The sequence below is a fragment of the Phyllostomus hastatus genome, unplaced genomic scaffold, assembly GCF_019186645.2.
Source record: "Phyllostomus hastatus isolate PE091 unplaced genomic scaffold, TTU_PhHast_1.1 phas_scaffold_46, whole genome shotgun sequence".
NCBI classification, from domain to species: Eukaryota; Metazoa; Chordata; class Mammalia; order Chiroptera; family Phyllostomidae; genus Phyllostomus; species Phyllostomus hastatus.
This window is the reverse complement of record NW_025334032.1, coordinates 23989272-23998839: the sequence shown is the minus strand read 5'-3', so window position 1 is coordinate 23998839 and position 9568 is coordinate 23989272. Positions and strand designations below refer to the sequence as shown.

At 50.5% G+C, this 9568-nt stretch overlaps 1 long non-coding RNA gene across 1 annotated transcript; it reads right to left on the bottom strand.

The window, feature by feature from the left end:
• Positions 1–237: 237 nt before the first annotated feature.
• Positions 238–3383, bottom strand: LOC123807554. The gene is made up of 4 exons (XR_006783665.1): positions 3157–3383; positions 2708–2854; positions 1630–1824; positions 238–1284 (listed from the first exon to the last, which is right to left on the bottom strand). It is a non-coding gene; the product is annotated as an uncharacterized LOC123807554 (long non-coding RNA).
• Between the last annotated feature and the right edge of the window lie 6185 nt (positions 3384–9568).

The following is a 9568-nucleotide window of genomic DNA, read 5'->3' as shown; positions in this document are numbered from 1 at the left end:
ACCCTGTGTCCTGCAAAACATCTCATTAGAAGGAGGATTTGGGAGGACGACTGCCACAGGAACTGAAAACATTTGTTTAAGAGAGTTTATTTGTGCCTTAAAGATTCAAGAAAATGAGTTTCTAAAATCATTTGAGCCAGATTATCTTTTAGGATGATAAACCTTTGATTATTAACTCTCTGTTCTGTTTTCAGTTCACAGCAACATTAGTCTTGTTTTTGAGTCCAGCTATGTGTATTGGGTTATCTTTTAAAATGTTTCTTATTCATCATGGCTTTGTGGTTGGAATAGAGAACTCAACACTCTTTTTTTTTTTAATTGAGATATAATTGACATATAACATTATATTAGTTTCAGGTATACAACGCAATGATTTGATAGTTGTATATATTGCAAAATAATCACTACAATAAGTTTAGTTGACATCCGTCATCATGCATAGTTACAATTTTTTTCCTTTTGATGAGAATTTTTGAGATTTACTCTCTTAGCAACTTTCAAATATACAATACAGTGTTGTTAACTACAGTCACCAGGAAGTATGTTACATTTCCAGGACTTATTTATCTTTTAACTGGAAATTTGTACCTTTTGAGCCCCTTTACTCATTGCTTCCCGCCTCTGGCAACTACTAATCTATTCTCCGAATCTATGAGTTCAGCTTTTCTAGATTCCACATATAAATGAGATCATACAGTATTTGTTTTTCTGTCTGGCTTATTTCACTGAGCATAATGTCCTCAGGGGTCATCCATGTTGTCACAAATGGCAGCATTTCCCCCTTTTTATAGCTGAGTAATATTCCATTGAATATATACAGCACAACTTTTATATCAATTTGTCCATTGATGGACACTTAGGTTACTTCCACATCTTGGCTATTGTGAATAATGTTGCAATGAACATGCGGGTGCAGCTATTTTTTCGAGATAGCGATTTTGTTCCCTTAAAATACCCAGAAGTGGAATTACTGAATCATACAGTAGTTCTATTTTTAATGTTTCAAGGAATGTCCACACTGTTTTCTACAGTGGCTGCACCACGTACACTGCTCCATCTTGACCAGAAGTGCAGCAGGATCTGCCTGCTTGGGAGACTGTCACCAGTTCTGGCTGGACACCAGGGAAATGGTAGCAGACAGGCTAGGTGGAGCTAGTGGAGAGATTTACACACGCACAAACTCAGACTTCGTCCTCTAGGTAATGGATGGATGATGAACAATTGCATGCAGGCAAGTAAAATGATTTTGCACGTATGCACTTGAGACATACTTCTCTGGCTAAACTGGAGAAATCAGAATGAAGAAGAGCCATATGAAGCCAGAATTACCAACTGGGAAGAAATACCAATAATCTGGGTGAGACTTGCCAAGGGCCCACAAGGGCAAGTGATAGTGGGGCTGGTGAGACTGAGGACATCAACTTGGGAGATAAATAGGAAGTGTCAGATTGGATGGATGTCAAGGATGATGTTTAGTTCCTGGAAAACTGGTGGAAGGTGGTGCAACCTTCTGAGGTTGCACAGGAATGCAAGGGAAGGAGCAGGTTTGTGGGAATTCATATTATTTCACAATTGTGCCAGTGGCTGGTTCTGCATGTTCTCTCCCAAAATTGTGGTCCCATGACTCACCTGACAGAGGTGTGTTCTTGAGTCCCTGTGTATGAGGCCTCGAACCTGGGGAGACAAGGATGGGCAGGGCAGCAACTGGGACAGGGGCCACTCTCAGGTGGTGGCTCTTTGGAGTGGGCATTCATCAGTGTGGGAAATGCTAGTCCTCAGGGTGTGTGGGTACCCAGATTCTACCAGCTTGGGTCTCTGAGAAAACTAGGGGGTGGGGAGCAGAGAGGGTCAAGCACAAGAGACATAAATAGATACATGATAGAGAACAATAAACAGACTTATGACAAGGAATTCCAGTCTTTCTTTTCTTCTGGTCAGTCAGATTTCAGTCCTTTACTCCCTGGCTAGCAACTTTTGCTTCTAAATGACTTCTATTACCTGGGATCAGCCTCCTATTGTAGATCTCCACCTCCCGGCCCCCCTCCCCCAGCAAGGAGCAGATCATTAGAGAATTCAATGGCTGAATACAAAGGAGTCTTGGGGTCAGGAGCATACACTCTGCTTCTCAGAGATTGCACACAAGATGATCAGGACGTCAGCCTTGTCTCTTGCTTCTGCTCCTTCTCCTCCACCCACTCTCCATCTCTCCCTGAACTTCGAGTCTCCTCAGCTCCCAGTTAGAGGGACTGGTGTTGCAGCCCTCCCCCTGCCCAGGCTCTTATCCGACTTGGTAGCAGCCTGAGCAGGTGGCAGAAGCCCCTCACCAGAGTCCGGGGTTCCTAGAGGAGTCAGCGCAGACCCTAGAAGTTTACTTGTGAACAGCCGCGCAGGAAGCTGCCAGCGGGGAACAAGCTGAAACATCACTCTCTCTCTACACCTCACCCTAAGCTCTTAAGGAAACAGATGTGTCCCACTGTCACAGTCTTGCTCACACTTTTTCTTATTGTGTATCTTAGGCAGAAACAGAATAATCGGATGTTAGGACCTGTGAAATAATAATCCAACCCCTGCCTTTCATACATGAGGCCCAGGGAGGTTAAATCACTTACTCAAGGTCAAACCAGGAACATTTCACTAGGCTCCCCCTCCCTGTCCCACCCCTGGCCCCCAAAGGGCTGTTGGTACTGCTGTGAGGAGAGATACTGACGACCTGTGCGGGCGGGCCGAGTGCCCCCTGGGCCCTGCGCACAGGCAGCGCAGGCTCTGAGCTTGGGGTCCACACGTCTCTGTGTAGCCGTGAACACGGGACAGGCTGCTCGCCTTCAGCGGGCCTCAGCCCTGCAGGCCCCTGCACCTGGGATTGAAAGAATGAATAGGGACCTTGTTTGGTAGGAATTTCTTTCCTCTGCTGTTTGCTTTGGGTTTTTTCCCTCTCCATTCCTGGCTGCTAACCCAATATTTGGTTTTCTGTGAGCACTAAATATAATTCTTCATTTAACCCCCAGAATCATGGTTTCCTACCTGCTTCCCACGACCGGATCCGCAACGCGGTATGAAAACAGAACCCAGAGGGCATCAGGGCTGAGGGGGCAGCGGTTCCGGAGAGGGGAGGAGCAGGGGCGGGTGGCTGGGGGGAGGGGGAGAGGGAGCACTCACCCACGCTGGCTATCTCTTAAGACAGTTCGAGAAAGGGAGGGAATCAGGGAGGGAGCGACTCATTGACTCCTGACCCGGCTTCCTCGCATCCAGGGCCTGGATCCTCTCCTCCCAGCCGCGAAGGAGGCCTGGCCCACAGCACCTCTGCACACGCCAGCATTCCAGGGTCAGGGAATAGTAAGGTCAAACTGGGGCACAGTGAAAACAAACAAAGCCTACTCCCTAAGCTGGCCAGCCCTGGGTCCCCGCCACTCCTCCTGCGGCACCCCCCCCACCCCGCCCCCCAGCCCCGGCCTGTAGGCCAGCTGCAGCCCTTTTGGACTGAGGGCCTCGGTGCGGCCCGCACCTTCCGGCTCTCCTCGCCCAGAGCAGTCTCGGCAGCAGCAGGCAGGGAGAGCTAACGCGAACCGAGCAGTGGAAAATTCCCCTCCCAGGCCTCCCGGGAGGCGCGGTTCCAGCAGCTGCTATTGAACACCAGGGCTTGTTAGGCACCTGGCTTTCAGGTCCCCCACCGGCTAAGCTCCCCAGCCAGGGACGAGGTGGCCGGGCGGGGGAAGGAGAGCCAGGAGCCCTGCTCTCCAGCACGGGTCCCTGCTAGCGCCTGGGAAAACTTCCTCTTACACCAGACGCGGTTTCCAGATTTGGGAGCCCGTGGCAGTACATTCCGTCTCCCTCTGGTTGAGCAGGAAAACCGGAGACGGCGCTTCCTACCACCTGATTTACAGCCTTGGCGTATTTTTGACACACAAATCACTCTGGAGAGGGAGCTCAATTATGGCTGTGCAGAGGCGACGCAGGCAGGAGCGCTTCCTGCCAGGCGGGCAGGGCGCGCTCATGTTGCGCCTCCGGCTAAGGACAGGTCGGACCTGGAGGTGGTGGAGCCCCCTTCCTGGCTGAACCGCTGTCCAGTCCTTCCCGCCCCCACCTCCTGCAACGCGGCTGGCGCCCCAGTGGGCCGTGTCCGAGCCTGGGGTCCGCGATGGATGGCAGGGCAGAGGCGAAAGGTTACAAAGGCCATGCTAATTTTCCTCTGTCCCTTTGTCCCCTTCCGGGGCTGCCCTCGCCTTATTTCTTCACACGTGTCTGTGAAGCACTGGCCAGGCGCTGGGCACTGTGGTAGGAGACGGGACCGCAGAAGCCTGAAACAAGGGCAGAATGTAATTAGTGCCATCAAACTGTTACAGGTAAGGAGGGTACCTAGGATTTAAGATACCTCTTGGCAGCGGGCAGAGGAGGCTTCAGGCTGGTAATAGTAACGATTGTGCCCCGGGCAGGAGACAGACTCTCTAGAGAGAAGACTCAGTCCCTGATGTGGGTCCCTGATGTGGGTCCCTGAGGTAGGTCTATGGGGGTTTCCCAAAGGACCTCAGATCTAGAACTTCCCTCTCAGCTTCCTCTCCATATCCCTCCCCCAAGGAGAGCCTTCCTAGAGCACTCTTATTTTTTTAAAGATTTTATTTATTTACTCTTAGAGGAGGGGAAGGGAAGGAGAAAGAGAGGAAGAGAAACATTGATGTGTGAGAGAAACATCCATTGGTTGCTTCTCTCACGCCCCCCAGCCATGGACTTGGCCCCACAACCCAGGCATGTGCCCTGACCGGGAATTGAGCCGGTGAACTTTTGCTTTTCAGGCCAGCACTCAATGCACTCAATCCACTGAGCCACACCAGCCAGCGGTGGGCTCATTCTTGGTTCAGGTGGTCTGCTGCCTGATACCTGGTTTCCCTGCGCCCCACCCCACCCCAGCCCCTACCCCATCCAGACCAGGGGGAGGTCTCCCCTCTGCCCTCCATGGGACACGGTATGGGTTCTGCTTCATTCCAGTCTCACATCAATAGAGGGCTGATTACGTCCCAGCTGATGACCTGGGTGCCGGGAACACAAAGATGAAGGAGAAAGAAGATCTCTACCCTTGAGGTTGTCACAGCCCATTAACATTTGGATAGCGCTTTCCAGGTTACAAAGCACTCAGACTTGCTGCACTTGGCTTTCCTCTCACAGGTCTGGGAGAGGGGTGGGTGGGTATTGATCGAAATGACTCCCCGTAGAGACAGGTGACACAAAGCTGAGGCTCTCCTCACATTCCTGCCATCAGCTAGCGGGACCTGCTTTCAAGTCCCCTCTTGTCACAGCGATTCCCGCATGAAAGACCATCCTCACTGGGTTGTTGTAAAGATCAAATGTGTGACACGGCACACATCTGGCACGTAGAAGGCCCACGTTCAGGTTAGTTTTTCTTTTTTTCTTTTTGGGTGTAGGAACCTGTTGTATGTGTATGTGAATCTCGCTGAACACTGATTCCAATGGAAATTCCTGCTTCTATCCTTCTGCCCTGGCCTTGGTTCTTTCTGAAGGTGAGGGAGGCTGGGATCAGGGGGAGGAGGTGGAAGGTGCCGCCCACAAGGTGGGAGAGACATCTGGGGCTTTATTCACACAGGAACCGCATCCTCTGCATCCTCTGCTCATCCCAGTGGGCAGAGGCCGGGGCAAGTTGGTATCCTGTCCCGCCTGCTGGCGGAGGCAGCTTGTGGATTTGGTGACAGATGCCTCTGAGGAGATGAATGAAGCAATTGTGCACTGGGTGTAGAAGAGATCCCAGATAGAAGAGATGTTTTCAATGCCAATAACCCTGAGACGGAGGATTTCACCGAGTCAACAAACAGAGTTACAGGCGCCGGCTTCCCTTTGATGGTCCTGTGAGCACTTGTACGCCTCCAAAGCGGTTCTTGACACAGATGGACCATGTTCAAAAGCTTTTATTCTCTCCTTCATTTTAATCACCCCTCCTACCACCTGGAAGGATTCCTGACTCAGATTCTTGGACGACTCAGGCAGCTAACGGAATCTTGGTGGGTGAGGTCCCAAACCAGAAAAATAGTTTTGACATAGCTCCATAGATGCCCCTCTTGGCTCAGCACTGGTTTTCAGAAACATCTGACGAGCGGATTAAAAGAAGTCTTTGAGAAGTTTGAGGGCTTTGTGGGGAGAAGAGCCCTCCTCACTGGCTGATCAGAGGTGAAGAGGATAGCTAAGGGCTGGCTGAGTGTAGAGATAGATTTGCAAAATGTTTGCTTGGTGAATATTGCATTTTTCAACATTTTTCTCTGGAAGCTTGAGGTAAGGGTGGGTGGGTCAGAGTGATGGAGGAGCCCGAGAGGTGTGGCCCTGGCTTGTCGTCAGTGAAGGGCAAGACAAGCAGTACGAGGCCCTCCTTGATGCTGTTGAGAACTGTGTGTGAAAAGCATTTAGCATGAAGCAGTCCTGGCGGACAGTAGAAAAGCAGCCAGAATGGCTGGGAGTTGGCAGGGCTGGGGGCGTAGAAGGTGCGATTTAGAAACTGGTGGGGGAGGCAATGCTGGCCAGGAGACATCTGGGGCAAACACTGCCTTCTCTTCCAAGGATTTAGAAGCCTATTCCATTCTGCTTTAAGAAGGTATTCTGAGACCAAGTGTTCTGGTAGCCCCAGAGATTGCTCCGGGATTGCTGGGAGAATGGGTGAACTTGGCAGTGGAGAGGGTGCTCTAGCCCTAAGGTTCTCTGGGTGGCACCTTGGTTCTCAAGCCAGCACCTTTCATTGACACCACAGCCAGGCAGGCACTATGATGGCTCTGAGGGGAGAGAGAGAGCAAGGTCAGAAACAGAAACTGTAATTAAATCTTTTTTTACCCACCCTAACTCCCAGCAGGAATTTATTCTTGGTGCTCAGTGAGGGGGAAGAGAGAGTAGAATATATGAGCAAAAAGGCTGCTTTTGACCTTGTGGCCTTCCTGGTGATTGGGTGGAGAGGTTTTTATATTGAAGAAGAGATTTCTTTGAGCATCTTCTGAAAATAGTGACAAGGATGTCTAGTTTGACCCTTTCCAGATTCTACTGCCATTTCGGGGCAGAGAGAAGGCCAAAGCATTGAGCGTTGGCATTCTCCAGCTAATTCCAGTTGCTGGATCTTCTTTCTTTGGATCTCAGGTTGAGTGTGGACAATATCCTGCCAGGCTAACTGGAGTCACCCCACTCGTGTGGGCGGGGGCAGGTGTGGCCACGGTCAGCCAGGGACTTCTGTTTTCCCGATTGGTGGCCTGTGCTTTGGCTGAGGAGGTCTTGGAAACGTGCTCCATCAGCAGCTCCTCCTCTTCCCCCAGAGTCAGACCAGAGTGGGAACTCCAGGTGTGAGGATGCTGAGTGAGAAAGCAGAGGCAGAAGATTAGCTGCTTTGCCAGCACTCCCTCTCCGGTCCTTCCTTCCAGGGGCTGCCGGGAAAAGCGGCCTATTCCTCCTGCCGCATCCCCCTGTGTGTTCTCCACTCCATCAGCCCCGAGGCCATCTCCTCTTTCCCCCACATCGGAGCTGGGGCCAAGGAAGCGTGGCCAAGTGTGCAACTTGGTCTGGTCTCCTGCGGAAAGGATTCCAGCATCTCCCACTTGACAAAAGCCAAAGGCTACAAGAAATAGAACATGGGGTTCGACTTCTTGGAGCTGGGACTGAAAACACTTCACCTTCAAGAAGAAAAATTACCAGCCACTCAGGGAGCAGCCTCCAAAATGAAGACTTAGGATCCTGTTCTCTTGCTCCGGCTGCTCCTTGGGGCAAAATTCTCTTCCACTTGCATTCTTATAAAAAAGAAGTCTCCATTTCATTGGGGGCGTCTCCCCCATTCCGTTCCTTCCTCCTGGAACTCACCCCTTCCCTCTCCTCCGCGGCACCTGTGGAGCCAGCTGGAGCCTGAAGCGTTTCCCACATGTGTATATGCAATTTCCTTTCCACAATTAATAGTTAGTCATCCTGACCGTGGCAACACGTGTGACTTCGCTGGCATCTCAGCTGGGGACGAATGGGCTGCGGAGAGGAGGAGAGTTTGGGCAGAGCCCTACCCCTTGATGCTGGCCAGCCCTGCCCTCACATCGAGGGTGCCTCCACTCCTCACCCTCCGCCTCCAACCACCCCTCAGTCCTGTTGTCTTGTTCTGTTTAATACATCTTTGTCTATCCTCTCCTCTCCGTCCCTGCCACTGTCACCTTGGCGGAGGCTGCCCAGATTCTTGCAGTAGCCTCTGCCCAACCCCCTTGCTCCTTCGTGACATCCCCATGCTGAGACCAGAGTGATTCAGCTGAGACCTGGGACCCAGCAAGCCCTTTTCTAAACTTCAGTGTGGCTGCGCCATCCCCTACTTGGAGTCCCCACAGTCTTGACAATGACATCCAAGGGTTCAGTGTGACCCTTCTGAGCACTGTGAGGACTTGGCCCTGGCTCAGAGATCCTCATCTCTTGCCATTTGCAGTGGATTCCTGCTTTTTCAGAGTGTGCTCTCGGTCTCGTCTCCGGATCGCAGGAACACTGCTCCTTCCTAGTGTGTGTGGCTCACACACTCATTGGCACATGCACTATCTGATGCCCATGCATTGTTCAACTCCTTTCAGGGACTGCGATATTTAGGAAGGCTTTCCAGTTGTCCCCCACCCCAGCCACTCCCATGCCACCTCCTACAAAACACACTCACTCGATTTAGGTGTCCTTTGATCTCATCTGTGTTACTTTCCATTGTCATTGCCTCCCTAGCACCCATTCTTTCTATGTTTAGGGTAACAACAGGGTAATAGGGCAATCACCCTGTTTTTATCTAAGGAATCTACTTCTCTGTCTATGTGCTTTGTGGAAAATCAACTTCAGCTTATGCTCTAAGTCTGGGGAAAATGGTTTCAGCACAAGCTGATGAGAACCACAGAAACTGGGTCAGGAGAGCAGATGTGACCAAATCAAGCCAATGAGCTTGGGGAGAATTTTGTCAGTAGTTTCCAGGTAAGAAGTTTCCTTGGTCTCTTCCCTGGACTTGAAGGGGGCAGTATGAACCCCTGGAGTTTTGAGAGTTGGCATAAGAAGAAAGCTAATCCTGCAGAAGGCAGAGCCAAAAAACAGAAAGGAAGAAACTGGATGCCTAATGTTATCATTGAGCAGCTGAATCAAACTGAACCTGAAGCCAGTCTTGGCCCTGGATTTCCAAAATTACAGGCACCTTTATTATTTCAGCCAGTTTCAATTGCCCTTTTTGATTAATTAATGCACTTACTCTCTTTCTCCCTTCATTTTTCTTCTATCTTTCTGGTCACTCCTTTAACTATCTCCAGGTTCCTCTCCCCTTCCCTTGCTATTATATGATGCTGTATGGTGCTGTTCCTTAGGGGTTTATCCTTGTAGTCACTTATAAACCGGATGACCTCAGTTACTTGTATGACTTGTTTGTCGTTGTCCTCCAAGTCTATAACACCTTAGGTTCGGACAGGTCTGCCTCACAGATTTCCAGCACCTCTTACCCATTCCACAAATACCTCAAACCAACAAGCTCAACATTTAACTTTTTATCACTCCCCACAATCCTGTTCCTTGTCTGTATCCCCTGCCTTTGTTAATAACACAACTATTT